Below are 16,466 nucleotides of genomic sequence, written 5' to 3' on the forward strand. Positions count from 1 at the left end.
TTCTAAAGTGAAGGCAAATTAAAGATACTTCAGATTTACTTACACCATCTAAAAGAAGCATACGTTGGCCAACATTTCCCTCTCATACAGCATAGTTTTCTTTTGAATTGAAATGTTGCCCGAAGTGGAGGAGAAAACTGACAAGTACAGTAAACTCCACTTCTAGGTAAGGGAATCTGTAATACTCAAGTACTGGGACGTACTTCCTCTTTTACTACCTGCCCTACTAAAACTGATTTTCAGTTGTTTTCTTAAGAAAATTCTTGTTACATAGAAGAAAAAATAGCTCTGAAAAACAACAACTTTTGTTTCAGTGAGAAAGACGGTGAAGAAACAATAGAATTTTGACTTCAAGATGTCCAGAATAAAGGCTTTCCTTTAATAATTGCATGTACAGCTGTAAACCCAAAACATTGCTCTCTCCAGCTGGTATACCTGTCCTTGGGGCAGGAGAAGATTCGGGAGGTGCAACTTTTGACATTTTAGATTTGTGGCAAGCCAGTTCCTCCTTGTGTAGGCCTGTCCTGTGCATTGCAAGGAGTTCAGCATCTCTGGTCTCTACCCACTTATTGCCAGTAAATCTCCTACCCACACTATTTTAATAACAAAAAGTTGCCTCATATTTTCGGAAGGCCAGTTCTGTGTCACTGCAGAACTAATTGCTTTTCTTTTTCAGTAACCTCCAGAACTGCCAATTAGCTCAGTGCTTATCTAAAGACAGCACTTATCACCTTCATCAGCTGTCTTATCACCCAGCCATTTAAACAAATTTGGCTGCAACCAGAACAGCAGTTTTGCTCTGATTGGTGCTAATTCCCAATCTCTATCCAATTATAGCCAATGCAATCTATAAAATACATTGTTCCCTAATGAATCAATCATGTGAAAGTCAGTCTAAGTTGTGAAAACTCATGTTGTAGCAGAGAAGCCTGCACTCCAGAGCCCTCTGCACATTTTCTGTTCCCCTGTACATTGGCAGATCTTTCAGCTTGTTCTCAGTTCTGAGTTCTGAGTATACAAAGCTTTTCACCTCTTACCCATCCATCTAGAAATTGAACCTCAGATTCATATTGTGTAGAATATATTAGATCAGAAGTCTAAAGAAATCAGTATTTACCCATTTGAAAGTCAGCGAGAAATTTAAGAAGAGGAGCATTACTTCCCTCCCGGAGACAGAGCACTCTCAAAATGATAAATAAATAAAAGGCAAGAAAGAATGAAATGTTTCCTGCTGAAACTCTCTCCTCCTACCCCTCCTCCCCAGGAATAAAGGGGCCAGGCAGATAAGGAAACTTGGGAGAACTTTAGGAACTGTGTGTTCTCTTTTGGGTGTGGTGAAAATCTTCAAATAGGAAATCAGTTGTATTTTTTTATAACAAAATGTTTTCTGATGAAGAAAAATATTCTCTCCTATTAGAGGATACAGTGAAAAAATGTGATCAGTAAAGACAGTTGGTAACCAAGTGGTACAGTAAGAAATGGGCTTACTTTAGTGGACAGGGTCTTTTTGAGATTGAGCAGTCCTGTGGTATCACAGGCAGACAACATGGAGGAGATCCTCTGTAAATGCAGAGAGAGGAAATGCAGCAAGGTGTCAGACTGCACCCGAGGCTTAGGAGGCAGCCTACAGAGGACTGACAATCGACAAATCAGCAGCCTGGAGAATGAGCAGCCCCTTGGTGCTGTGCTCCACAAGTAAGATGGGCATCCAGGGGAAAATGTGCAGGAGGGCAAAACTGCAGTAGAAAAGAGAAAGGAAAGAAAATCATGCCTATATCCAGGACATTCACACATAGGACAGCAAGGACTGAGTAATATCCAAAGATTTATATTTTCTTTCTTTTATTTTTTTGGACAGAGTCTCGCTCTGTTGCCTAGGCCGGAGTGCAGTGGTGCAATCTTGACTCACTGTGACCTCTGACTCCTGGGTTCAAGCGATTCCCCTGCCTCAGCCTCCTGAGTAGCAGGGATTACAGGCACATGCCACCATGCCCAGCTAATTTTTGTATTTTTAGTAGAGATGGGGTTTCACCATGTTGGCCAGGCTCGTCTGGAACTCCTGACCTCAAGTGATCCACCTGCCTCAGCCTCTCAAAGTGCTGGAATTACAGGCGTGAGCCACTGCACCTGGCCAAAGTTTTATGTTTTTATCCATCCATTCCTTCATTCAAGAATTCCTTAGGAAGCTATTATTACATGCCTGGCAACGTGTAAGGTGCTGCCCTAAAGTAAGCGTAATAATATCCCCTTTGGAGTTTGGCAAGGAAGATTGACAAATAAACAGACACAACACAATGTGATCAAGTGATTTAGCAGAAGACAGGATGCCACTGAAAGCAGGGATCTTTCCTGGGGTTATAGAGAAGGCTGGTAAATACTTCACAGGCTGTTTCTTTTGAGAGCAAATAGAAAAGCTAAGATGCAGATATAGAGGGCCAGATGCTGAGGTGTAGGAAATGCAATTGGTTTACAGTGGTCAGAACCTCAGTTGCCTATGGGAGAAGGTGGGGAAAAGGCTAGAGTAGGCACATGCACGGCCTGCTATATAAGAAGTCTTGACTTTATGTTGGAAGAAGTTCAGACAAAGTAAGAGCTTTTAAACATGGAAAATCCCATGGTCTAAATGTTTCCATCCTCTGAGAATTCATTTGTTGAAGCCTAATCCCCAATGCAATAAAATTAAAATATGCAGCCTTTAGGAGGTGATTATTTCAAGAGGGCTTCACCCTCATGAGTGAGATTAGTGCCCTTCAAAAAGAGTCCTAAGGGAGCTTGTTTCCCCTTTCTACCATGTGAGGACACACCCATGAGGAATAGGTACCCACCAGACACCAAATCAGCTGGCACCTTGATCTTGAACTTCTCGCTCTCCAGAACTGTGAACAATATATTTCTATCGTTTATAAATTACCCAGGCTAAGGTATTTTGACACAGGAGCCCACATCGACTAAGACAGAAAACATGGCCAACATGTATTAATGATGTCCAACACCCATTTCCAACTTCCTTCTTCCTTGCTCATCTCTCCCTCTCTAGAAGCTGGGGTCAGGGGTGGAGGGAACTATATATTTACTTTCCTGGTCTCCCTTGTAGCTTGCATGCCCATGGACCGAGTTCTGGCCAAAATGAGCAGCCCTGGAGTATCACAGACAACAGGGAGAAGAGGTGTAATGGCCAGGCTTCTAGGAAAGCCTGTTCCTGATAAACAGGAACAGGCCTATGGGAGGAGCTCTCTCACTACTCTGGCCTCACTCTTGCTTGCCTTTAAATTTTGAGGCCTGAGAACGTGGTGCTAGGTGCTGCAGGGATGTCCAAGAGAATCACAAAGACATCAACAAAGCACCCTAAAATCCGGAGCTGCTGATCTAATCCTGAAATTATATGCCTCCAGGTTTTTGTTACATAAACAGTAAAAATTCTTATGGCTTAGGTCAGTATCAGCTGGAGTTTTCTGTTACATGCTGCCCAAAACATTTCTAAGACCGTTAATAATTCTTAAGCAGTTCTTAAGAATTACTACAATGTGGTATCCATAAAATAAATTAAACTTATTTTGGAATGTACTGGGACTCTAATATTCTACTGGCTTTTAAACAAATTTGCAAAATGTTTACTATTTATGCATTGCAGATACTTGAAATTCTTCCTGCTTTTTGAAAATACCCTTTATCATCAGTGTATCAATAGTATTATGCTGAGTTAGTCATAATTTCTTCACTACTAGTCTTACTCTTTAATTATATAGCACTGTTCATCATTATCAATCTAGTTTATTTTGCATTCTTTGGTTAAGGTTATAGGGTAGGCTTATTTTCATTTGATCTATTATTTAGACTTTCGTTTATGCCTACATTGTGGTCCAAATAGAACTCAACCATGTTGCTACTGATAAAGCAGTCACTCTCAACAAGGAGTTGTTTGTACGTGTTTCATTGGTGGTAGGCTACCAGTGAATTTGTGGGGTTTTTTTTTGTTGTTAACTTACAATGTTATCAGGATGTCATATTATTACTGGGTTATCTTTAAGATTATCTATGAAATCATGCTCATATGTTATGAATAATTCATGGGTATTATGAAATGCAAATGTTTCCTATTTCCCCTTTTCCCCTTTCAAGGAAGCATTCTCTGTTCTATAAGGTATTCCAGGTTTGCGCTTACATTCCATTAGAATACTCCTCTAAGATTGCCACACAGTACTGCTAATCGCCTCGTGGAACTGTGACCCACAGTCCACTCAATAAGCAGATGCCATCTTCCCTGAGGTCACCATGTTCCTTTGGTCTCTTCAAACAGGCACATCACATCACACAGGTAAATGCAGATTGCTCTAGTGGAGCACTAGCAGAGTAAAGGATAAGTCTCTAGCTAACATAAATTTTTATTTTGTTATTAAAAGGAAGGACACTAGAGACTTCCACCTTCACAAGGAGGTCAGTCTTCCTTCATAGCTGCCTTTCCTACACACAGAGTAAGTCATTTCTCCTTCCGCAGTTCTCTCCCTCAGTTCTTCTGGGCACATTACACTCCTTTGCACAGTAAAAGACTCCATTTTCTGTTTCTCTTTTTTTCATCATAGAGTACCCCAAATATAAAACTTCTGTCAGGTGATAAGGGTCAGTTTCTATTTTCATGTGTAAAAATTGATATAGACTTTCTATTCTGAGTTTCTGTTCCTGTGGTTTCTTCATCTGTAACAAGATAATAATGGTATCTATCTCAGAGTGAATAGGAAGATTAAGTAATAGCTCATGTCTTGTAACAGCGACAGGCACATAGAAATTGCTACAGAGGAATTTATTTTTTAAAAAAGAATTATGTGATGTTCCTTTGACTAACATATCTCATTAAGATGGGTATATCTCTCAATGACAACTACCAATTTTTTCTGATATAGAATGATCAAGTACTGTGTTGGGGCTGTTAGTCTATTTAAACAAATGAATAAATAATTACTGAGTGTTTCAAACAGTGCACTTCCAACTAGAAAAAAACAGAAACATGGGGAAAAAACCTGAGACTAGAAAAGAGCATTAGATTCCTTTTAAAGCAACATAAAAAGGAAATAATGAAATTAAAAGTGAAATAAGAGAATGGGAAATAGAAAACACAAAAGAACAAAAAGCAAAGAGGAAGAAAGCTTCAGAGTTAATGAATATAGTTTCCTGTGGATTACAGCCAGGAGAAAATTAAGTTCAAGTAACAGCCAATCCTCACTGGATGTGGAAGTCCAGAAAATTGCCCAGGCAATAGCAGCTCTTTCTGACATTTTGAGAAGAAGGGATATGGGGAATTTCTTGCTATTAAGCAGCTGAGACAATGGCAGAAGACCATGAATGGTGGAGGTGAAGAACGGAACATGTCCAAAACCCAGCAGAAATGCAGTCAGCAGCAATACAAACGTAGAGGATACTCCAAGTGTTTGTTGTATTCAGTTGGGTCGAACGGTAAAAGAGATGTAAGAACAGTGGGGAAAAAAATAAGGAAACGAAAAGAGAAACAAAAGGAAATGCTAAGGGCTTTGCATCTTCTGTAAAGATGGGATGTGGCCTTTAGTGCCAAAAGAAAGCTTGGCTTTGAATCCTGATCACAAGTTAATGTAAATGTTTTGAACCTCAGCTTCTTCACCTGCTAAACAGAAGTAATCTTAGAAGATGAATTTAAGTGAAATAATGTTATGTTGTTCCTGCCTGTTTTATTGTAAGTGTTTCACAAATTTTAGACCTCTCCCCCCTTCTGTAGCTACATCAGAAATATATTTTGTAATGGAGAACTCAAATATTCAAAAATTAGAAAGCATGAAGCTGAAAAAAATTAAATGGTATTGTTTGTGTTTGGACAATTAAACATGAAAAATGACTTGAAAGGTCTGAGATTTATTTCAGCTCTGTAAAATCAAAGAATTACTTTACTAAGCATAATCCTTCATGTTGTATATATTGATATATTTAGGCTAATTACAGAATGTGATTGGCTTTATAGACATAATAAATATAAAATATTATAATATCTAGCTCAAACTCATAGATCTAAGTTTCTAAATCACTTCTTTACTTGAATTTCTTAGAGACATCTCAGATCACATGTTCAAAACCAATCTCCTGATTCTGTCAACACACAGATCTTTGTCAGGTCACTTATTTCAATGCATGGCACCATGTTCACATATCAAACGCTCAACCCAAGAGGTTCCCTTGTTTCATCCAATCCTTCAGCCTCCACATAGAATTCAGCTTTAAGTCGTTTTCATTCTGCCACCAAAATCTGTCTGTTATTCTTCATGTCTTTTGCCAGCCTCTGCTCTAAGCCACTATCATCTCTAGCCTGGAACAGCACAGCAGGCTTTTATTTTTCTACTCAGCTTCTGATGTCCACCTTAGCTTGTTTATATCTATTCCTCACATAGCCACAAGGGTGAGCTTTTGAAAACATAAGTTCCCTTTGAATTTAGAGTAAAATCTCATTCCATTGCATGGCCTATAAGGCCCTCAATGATCTGGCCTATGACCACTACTTCCTCATTTCACACCATTCTTCACCACGCTCACTGACCTTTGACAGTTCTAGAACATTCTACATTCTTTCTATTTTAGGGCCATTGTATCTGCTATTCCCTTTATCTGGAAACCTCTCTCCCAGCTCCTGACATAGCTGACCCCATTTTCTTTAGTTCCCAGACAAACCTTTTCTGAATGTCCAGTGTAAACAATTCCTCGTTTTTACTTTCAATCACTATCACAGCCAGTAGTTACTTACTGATTTATTGCTTTAGCTTTTACTTATCTGTCTATCCCACTAAAATTTAGGCTATATCAGGGTAGAGACTCTGTTTCTCTTATCCCGTAGTGTAACGTTTACATTACATTCAGGACTTGCCTTGCTCTACAACTATGCGCAAAATAAGTTCATTTTTAGTCTATTTCTTATGTTTTTCTTTCTACTAATGCGTATGTTTAGGTATACACATTTACACATACACTCGGTGTTTTTTCTTTTTTTTTTTTTTAGGTAAGCCCACCAAGGGTATAATCAAAAGTTTTTCTTCCATTTTCCCATTATTTTTTAAATATTTGCATTTTGTTATTTCTGTGGTTATTCAAGCCAAACATGAAGATTACTTCCTCCCACAGTAATTAGCTCCTTCTGGGAAAACTTTCTAGAAAAATTCTTTGTAGTCTTGCCCAATTTGAGCTCTGGTCTAATGTTCACTTTTTTTCTTTTACCCCTTATATTTCATCTCAACTGGCAAAAATATTGATTGGCAGCTTAAAATCCATGTCCCTCTCTTGGAGCAGGAATTGATATAGGGATTAGGAAACCCCAGCACAGTCTAAGAAGTCCAACTGGCTGCTACAAATGTGAGGTCCTAAAGAACACCCAGGCCAGATGGTTTAAACATATCTCTTTGCTAATAGCTTAGTACAAAGAAGAAAAAGCGTCCCTTGCTAGGTACCATATTTCAAATGGTTTTAGAGATGGGAATTAAGGCAATGAAAAACAGGTGAATAAATACCAATTTTTCTTGTTGAAAATACAGGTGGTTCTTTCAAGTGCAGCTGCTATGTTTTAGGGGAAGATACTAGAAATATATTTTTCTAATTTCACTATTCTGAAACTTGAGTTTTCTTTGGAAAAATTTGAAATACCACACAAATGCAAGATATTAGGATAGTCATTAATATTAGTAATATTGACATTATCATTTGTATTAGTTATCTATTGCTGTGTAATAAATTACTCTCCAAACTTGGTAGCTTAAAACGACAGTTTTTGTAAAGTAGGAATCTGGCCATGGCTTAACTAGGTCCTCTGCTCAGAGTCTCACAGGCTGCAATAAAAGTGTCAGCAGGTCGGCAGAAATCTCAAGGTGCGAGTGAGGAAGGATCCACTTCCAGGTGCATTCATGTGGTTGTTGGCAGTGTTCATTTCTACATGGGCTTTTGGCTAGTGGCCACCCTCAGTTCCTTGCGTTATGGGCCTCTCCATAGGGCAGCTCACAGCATAGCAGCTTGCTTTATAAGAGCAAGTGAGCAAGAAGGCAAGTCAGAGTGCTGTTAAGACCAAGTCAGTCTTTTATCATCTAACCTCAGAGTGGCATCCCATCACTGTTGCCGCATTCTGTTGGTTAAAAGCTAGTCACTAGGTCCATACCACACACAGGGAGGGGATTACATGAGAGAGTGAATATTAGGAGGCAGAGATCATTGGGGACTTTTTTAGAAGCAGCATACTATCTCATTATGACTTCAGATATACTGAGGAAATGCCTTATTGTACTTAAAAGCACAGGCTTTGAAGACAGAGAAGATTGAGTCCCAGATCTGTTATTTATTAACATGTAATGAATAAGTCACTTAACCTCTGTAGGTTTCCATTGCCTAATCTCTAGAAGTCATGCATACTCCACAGAGTTAGAGGAATGATTAAATAACACATCAGGCCAGCGTGGTGGCTCATGCCTATAATCCTTGCAATTTGGGAGGCTAAGGTGGGTGGATCACCTGAGGTCAGAGGTTCAAGACCAGCCTGGCCAACATGGCAAAATCCCATTTCTACTAAAGAAAAAAAAGTACACAAAAAAGTTAGCCAGGCATGGTGGCAGCTGCCTGTAATCCCAGCTACTCAGGAGGCTCTCAGGAGAATCACTTGAGCCCAGGAGGCAGATGTTGCAGTGAGCCAAGATCACACCACTGCATTCCAGCCTGGGAAACAGAGTGAGTCTCTGTTTCAATAAATAAATAAATAAATAAGACATCTAAATGAAGCACTTAGTACAGAACTTGGCACATATTAAGTACTCAATTAATGTTGTCCATTATTATAGATATGATATGAGACCAGACAAGTGATGGGGCAATCAATGCTTTTTTTTAATCGCATATCACTCCTTTATTATACTGATCCGGAAAAAAGTATTTAGTATATTATACTCAAAATGAATACTGGCCCATGTGGCAGGGCTAAGCAACTAGAACATGATTCAGATTTCCACTTCAAATAAGACAGTGAAAAACACACTTGGACATGATCAAGGGGCATTTCTCTGCCACAAAACAAGATGGGGAAAGCATTCTAAAACACACAGCAGATGCATTTCTACCTCTTAGAAGTCAAGGAGCTTATCCCATATTGGTGTGAAGAATGGCTTACTTTCTGATGATTTTGTGTGGGACTATTTCATCTACCACTAGAAACCCCAGAAGGGCTTTTGTTTTGTATTATTTATATATATATATATGTATATATATATACGTATGTATATATATATACGTATATGTATATATATATACACACATATATATATGTATATATATACATATATATATGTATATATATACATATATATATGATATATAGCAGATAAATTTAATTTAGGATTGATCTCAACCTTCTGGGGTCAGGAAAGAAAGAAATAGTTATTTTTTTTACATCACCATGCAGGTTACATTTATCTTTCACTAAAATGACTAAAGTCCCCTAAGGCATTAGTCCTGTAGTGGCCTGAATACAGGAGCACAGGACTGGCTCCTGTGGTGCAATAGGCTCTCTTGCTTCTCTTCACTGGTCATGCCTTAGCATGATTCCCTCCCTGACCCCTGCTCAAGCAGGTTCTTAGTAAACAAAGCACTAACGAAAACCCGAGTTACTACCTCAACTCTCTTGAATAAGAAGAGTCTTCCCGGCCAGGCGCGGTGGCTCATGCCTATAATCCCAGCATTTTGGGAGGCCGAGACGGAAGGATCACTAGGTCAAGAGATCAAGCCCATCCTGGTCAACATGGTGAAACCCCGTCTCTACTAAAAATACAAAACTTAGCTGGGCATGGTAGCACAGCCTGTAGTCCCAGCTGCTCGGGAGGCTGAGGTAGGAGAATTGCCTGAACCCAGGAGGCGGAGGTTGCGGTGAGCCGAGATCGCGCCATTGCACTCTAGCCTGGGTAACAAGAGCGAAAGTCCATCTCAAAAAAAAGAAGAAGAAGAAGAAGAGTGTTCTCTCAGCTTGAACTGAGAACCCAGGCCCCAGAGGTGTCATTCTGACTAGACTGTATGAAGGAAGTAGGTGCAGGAAACAAAATGGTTAAAATGGTCCCATCTGCATCTACAACTTGTGATGTCCAAAGATGCATTCAGCATGGCTCCCACAATGGGCTGGGCAGGGAGGGTGTTCCTGGGGATAGCAGACTGCCTGCTGGCCTTCACTTCTTGGCCTAGCCCTGGCAGCCATAGCTTCCTCAGCTTTACCTACGTAAGTGAATCCCCCAAGAACTGCATGGGCTTAATGGGTTTCAAGATCTTGTCTAATACTTAGACAATGGGAATACCAGTCAACAGGTTCAGCTCCATGATGGCCTCTTCAGAGAGAACCTCCAGATGCTTGAGAAAGGGCCATCAATATTTAGAAATAATTCTTTAAAAAAAAATTTTTTTTTTGACACAGAGTGTCTGTTTCCCAGGCTGGAGTGCAGTGGCATGATCTTGGCTCACAAGCAATTCTCATGCCTCAGCCTCCCAAGTAGCTGGTATTACAAGTGCCCACCACCATGCCCAGCTAATTTTTGTATTTTTAGTAGAGACAGGTTTTCACCATGTTCTTGGTCAGGCTGGTTTCAAACTCCTGACCTCAGGAGATCTGCCTGCATCAGCCTCCTAAAGTGCTGGGATTACGGGCGTGAACCACCACACCTGGCCTAGAAAGAATTCTTACATGAAAAACCCAAGACCTTGAATGATGTGGACAATCTCAATATGAGCTCCTACAGCAGTCACACTAACATTCATCATCATATTTGTGGATTTTACTTCCAAAATATACCTTCAATTTACAGCTTTCTTCCTCTTTCCTCAGACACAGTCTGTCACCTGCATGATACCAATGCCCTCCTAACTGGTCTCCCTAATTCCTCTCCTTAAGGACATCCACTGGAGCCTTCCTATGGCAACCAAGGTGATCTTTATGATATTTTAAAAGACCAAAGCACTCTCCAGATTTAACACCTTTCAGTGGCTGGATATTTTACATGAAATTCACATATTTTAATCTGGTCTACATGGCTCTATCTTTCCAACCTTATCTTTTCCCAGTTCACCTTTCCCTTTATACTGAGCCACACCAGCTTTCCTTTGGGCCCATGAACTTGACAAGATCTTTTCTGCCTTGGGGCATTTGCACATTCTGTTTTCTCTGCCTGCAACCCTCTTCCTCAGACACTTCATCTAGCTGACTCCAGTCGTTATTCGGGTCACAGTACCTGTCACTCCATATGGACTTCCATCAGCTTCCCCGTTCCATTCAAATGAGGCCTTGCCATCACTGCTTGTGGTATCTTGCGCACTCTCTCTTTCACAGTTTCTAACCATATTTTGCGGGAATTATGTGTTTATTTTCTGTCTGTTCTGAACAAACTGAGACTGTGTGTTTTATTCACCACATTATATTTAAGTCTAACATAATATCTGACACATACTAGGAAGGAAATAAAGGAGAAAGGGGAGAAACCTCAAAACTGGAATTACAGCATACCCTAATACTACACGGCTCTCCTTGCTTATAACACCTCACCCTACTTTCAACACTCCATCCCCTGTTAAAAGAGGCACCTGGCCAGGTGTGGTGGCTCATGCTTGTAATCATAGCACTTTGGGAGGCCAATATCAGGAGTTTGAGACCAGCCTGGTCAACATGATGAAATCTTGTCTCTACTAAAAATACAAAAATTAGCTGGGTGTGGTGGTGGCACCTATAATCCCAGCTACTCGGGAGGCTGAGGCATAAGAATCGCTTGAACCTAGGAGGTGGAGGTTGCAGTGAGCTAGATCACGCCATTGCACTTCAGCCCAGACAACAAGAGCAAAACTCCATCTCATAAAAAACAAAAAGAGGCATCTATACTTTCTCTGTTTCAGGAATATCTATATCCATTAGGCAACAGCTTTCTATTTCATTCCACTTTAAGAGAGTTTTTGATATTTTTTTAAGTTAAGCACTTAAAGACTCAGCATGGTCTTACTATTTTATACTTTCTTTACATCTGAAATAATAATATTGACAAATTTTTTGTGGAGCCTAGATTTCCTCTGTAAGCAATACTTAAGAGAGGAAATGATGTATTATTGGGAAATTGCTTCAAATAATTTGGGATATTGGTGGGAGCTACAGGTTTAGATGAAGCAAGATTGACAGTTTTTGGAGCTAAGTGATGACACACAAATGTTTGTTATACCATTCTAATTTGTTTGACATTTTAAATTAAAAAAAAGTAAAAGGATCCTTACAATGTAATTTTAAAATCTTCCAGATCCTATATAACTGTTTGGTTTCTCCTAACTCCACCTTAGATTCTTACCATACTGGACTTAGAACCATAGTGACTGACAGTGTGGTTTGGTCCACACTGCATGAGTTCAAATCCTGGCTCCACTACTTCTAGCACACATAATTGGTATATCCTGAAAGAGGCAGAATGACCTTTCTGTGGGGTTTCCTTTTCTATAAAGTGGGGATAAAAGAAATCTCAAACTATTATGAAGATACAACAAAATAAGCAATGTAAAATGTAGTCTGGCATGTGATATGTGCTCATTTATGCAAATAATGACAATCATTTAGAAATTAATCCAACTGATAATTTACTGAGTGCCTACTCTAATGGGACACTGCTCTAAAGGTAACTATTCTTATCCACAGATTTGACTATTACCTATCAATACACAGAAATCTCAACAAGAGGGGAAATTTCTAGAAACTCAAGAGTTGAAATTCAGTTCTTGAAGGACATAAGACCCTATGGGCAGAAGATACACTTTGAGGATATCCTCTTTATAATGGCTAAGAACATAATTGCCTGGTTAAGTTAAAACAAAACAGAATAAAACAATTAAAAACCTATTCACTGGGAACACTTATCCATTCAGTAAGGACAAACCCAGGAGAATTTTTATCTCAAATTCAAAACCTCAGGGGGACAAGATTCATGGATTTGATATGCATTTCTTTTTCAGGTTGTATCTGAGGGAAATGCCCTCATCCTAGTCACCTGTCTTGTGCTGCCCATTTAGCCCATAGCTACCACGGCCTTAGAAAAACCAGAAGCAGGGGCAGGCAGGGAGTTTTTTCTAAAAATAAAGTTTCTTTGACATTGTGAGTGCCCCCTTCTCTATCTGCAGCTGCCTGGTCCTGTCCCTGCCTACAGATTCTCCCCAGTCTCTACCTCTAGTCAGGGGCCTCAGACCCCCTGATGTTGGAGCCCTGGTGTGAGATCTTCATTTCCTCATCTTCTGCTCCTGCTCATCCAAGGCTCAGGCCCTCCTGGCTCGGCGCTGTCCACCTCTCTACTCTCTGGGTCCACAGTTTCATGAACCTGATGCCACCTCATGCATTGGTGCTGTCAAGAGAAAGAAAGAAAAAAAATTATGACCTTGGAGATTAAGATTCTTAGCAGCAGACTTATTGAGAGTTGTACAGACAAGAAAGGGAGAAAGTAAGTTAAAGAAAAAACTGTTTAAAGAGTACAGAAATGCCTTAAAATGTGGAAGTTTTGTTTAGGAAAATAATCCTAAGGAATTCTTTTAGAATTATTTAGAAATACAAATACTTTTATATAAGTCTCAATTGTGTTATCTAATTCAGGGTAAACACAGACTGACTGCTTTTCTTAGGAAATCCAGCCTCCTCTCACCTAAGCATGTGGTATCTGACAAAATATGTTAACCACCATCATCTTAAAAGTTATTTTCTCATTTTTGTATATTTGTCAAGATCGAAATTAAAGGTTTTTTCTTTTTTTTTCATTTCTTACGTCATCAGCTGGAGAGAAAAGGAGAATCATCCTATGGTATTTACCAATGATATCTGTAGCAGTTACAGGAGATAATTTAAAACTCGGTTTGGCTAATGTGATCTTGTAAAAATTGCTACGAATTTTATTAAATAAGTGATGCACTCTAATGACATTTTCTAGTTTTGGTGGAGTTGGCAGAATACACACTTTTTGAAAGAAATCAGCAAAATTCTGTTATTGACGTGCTCAGTAACTACTCATCCTCCCATGCTGATTTCCTGTAGATGTCACCGTAGCAGCCATGTGGGCATTTCCTACTCTCCTTAACACTTCCAAGCCTCCCTACTCTGCCCACTCTCTGTCATTAATATCACTTCCTCTTCTTTTTGAGACAATCAGAGCCATAGAATGTGAGCTTTTGCTTTCTCAGCTTTCCCCCTTCCCGTGGTGATTCTCCACGTCTGCATAATGAAGATTCAAATGTGTGTTGGCGGAGGCAATCAATAGGTTTGCAAAAAGTACTAGCAGTAGCATTCTCCAGTAGGAGAAATGTAAGGGATTGCTGCTTGCTTCTTAAAAATTCTATCCATCACAAATTGTCAGAAAAGACAGTCAATAATATTATGATCAGAAAAAAACACTATAGTTTGCAAATAACCTAAAAAAATTTTTGTTCCCTTTAGCACCTATTCTCTTTTACCTTTCCTAGCACCCCTTTCATTCCTTAAAAGAAAGCCAGTATCAATTTCAGAGTAATAGAGAGGGAAACAGATTCATTTTGTAGACCTCGAAAGAAACAGTTTTTCCTTCTTAGCCCAGTTCCCAAGGGCCCAATTTCTGTCTGTTTGCAAGACTCCATTTCTATCCCTCACACCTTGGTCTTGTTCCCGGTCCCTTTTCAGATGCTCCTTCATACAGCACCTAATCTTACCCAATCCCTCACCCTTTCCTCTCCTCTCTTAGCACTTCTTTTGTCTTACAGAATTCTAGATCCATGATCAGCAAACTCCCCTGTAACTCCAAATTTCTGAATGTACCTTGTTCTTCTGCTTACAACTGAAATCAGGCTGTTCCCTGAGGATATGGCTCCCTTACAGCCTTCATGCACTCTGTTTATCTTGGGCTAGAAGTAAAGGGTAGAATGTTCATTTCCCTATCTAAGCCATTTCTCTTCCTTCAAAGCCCCAGATCTTCTGAGTCTCCTAACTTCTTATTTGCTACATTTTCATCCCTTATCTAGTTGTCATCTACTGACCCCTTCCCAGACTCCTCTCTTTGAAGAGTTTTGCTCACTGTCTTCCTCTCCACCCCTGCAGTTGACACCATTCTCATAAGATGTCAAACATCCCAGTCTCTCTGGTCTTGGCCCCCTCAACTTCGGTCAGCTTTTCCTTCCTCCTGCCCCAGCCACCCACACCGATGCGCATAGCCTAGTCATCCTAATCGCCACTAACAGCACTCCTCTTAATCACACTTTCGATAAGCTGTCTTTTCTTTTTTCAAGAGACTGGGTCTCACTATGTTTCCCAGGCTGGATTTGAAGTCCCGGGCTCAAGCAGTCCTCCTGCCTCAGCCTTCCAAAGCGCTGGGATTATAGGCATGAGACACCATACCTGGCTAGTCAGCTGCCTTTTAAATACAATCTCCTGTCTTTCCAGCCCCCTTTTTCCTCTATAGACACTGTAATAACTCTTTGACCCCCTTAACATGTTTAAGTGACCACTTTCTTTTTAAAACTAAATTACATTTCTTTTACTTATTTATTTTTATTGATATATAATTGTTGTACATATTTTGGGGGTACATGTAATATTCAGATTCCTGTATACATTGTGGAATGATCAAATTAGGGTAACTGGGATATTCATCATCTGAAAGATTTATCTTTTACCTGTGTTGGGAGCATTACAGATCTTTTCTTCTAGCTATTTTGACATATGCAATAAGTTATGTTTAACTATAATTTCCGTGTTGTACTATCATTTCTTTATTTTCCTTTTTTTTTTTTTTTGAGAAGGAGTCTTTCTCTGTTGCCCAGGCTGAAGTGCAGTGGCACAATCTCAGCTCACAGCAACCTCCACCTCCCAGGCTCAAGCAATTTTCCTGACTCAGACTCCCAAATAGCTGGGATTACAAGCATGCACCAACACACCTGGATAATTTTTGTGTTAGTGGAGATGGGGCTTCACGATGTTGGCCAGGCTGGTCCTCAACTCCTAAGCTCAAGCCATCTACCCGCCTCGGCCTCCCAAAGTGTTGGGATTACAGGTATGAATCAGTGCACCTGACCTGAAATCACTCTTTCACAAGTCTCTCTTCCCACACTTTCTTATTCCCTCACTCCAGCTGCTGACTTTTCCTTGCTGTCAGTTGATGGAACAGAATTAGACCTCTCTCTTATTCCTGCTACTGAATAGAAAAATGTACCTATTTTTCAGGTTCTTCTATGTTACTTCTTCCTCTTGTTACCGCCCCCTTCTTGTGTCTTGAATACCGTCTCCTCTCTCCTCAGGACTTCATTCACTTGATTATTTCCTCTCTCCAGTATCATCCATTTCTCCCTTCTATTGGCTCATCTGATCAGTGCAACAGATAGGCTCTGCTGTGTCCTACATAAAACAACAAACACCCTTTCTTTGCCTCACATTTCCCACTGGCTTTATCCTTATTTCTCTTTTGCTTTTCATT

General features: G+C 39.9%; 1 protein-coding gene across 1 annotated transcript in view; it reads right to left on the reverse strand.

Annotated features, from left to right (window-relative positions):
* The window catches only part of TDRD3 (tudor domain containing 3), a 328,644-nt gene that overhangs the window by 246,132 nt on the left and 66,046 nt on the right, over positions 1-16,466 (reverse strand). The window contains exon 3 of the mRNA XM_078349825.1: positions 13,209-13,382. The gene's annotated coding sequence lies outside the window, so the exon portion shown is untranslated. The remainder of the gene's footprint in view (positions 1-13,208; positions 13,383-16,466) is intronic.

This window comes from Callithrix jacchus, chromosome 1, assembly GCF_049354715.1.
Source record: "Callithrix jacchus isolate 240 chromosome 1, calJac240_pri, whole genome shotgun sequence".
NCBI lineage: Eukaryota > Metazoa > Chordata > Mammalia > Primates > Cebidae > Callithrix > Callithrix jacchus.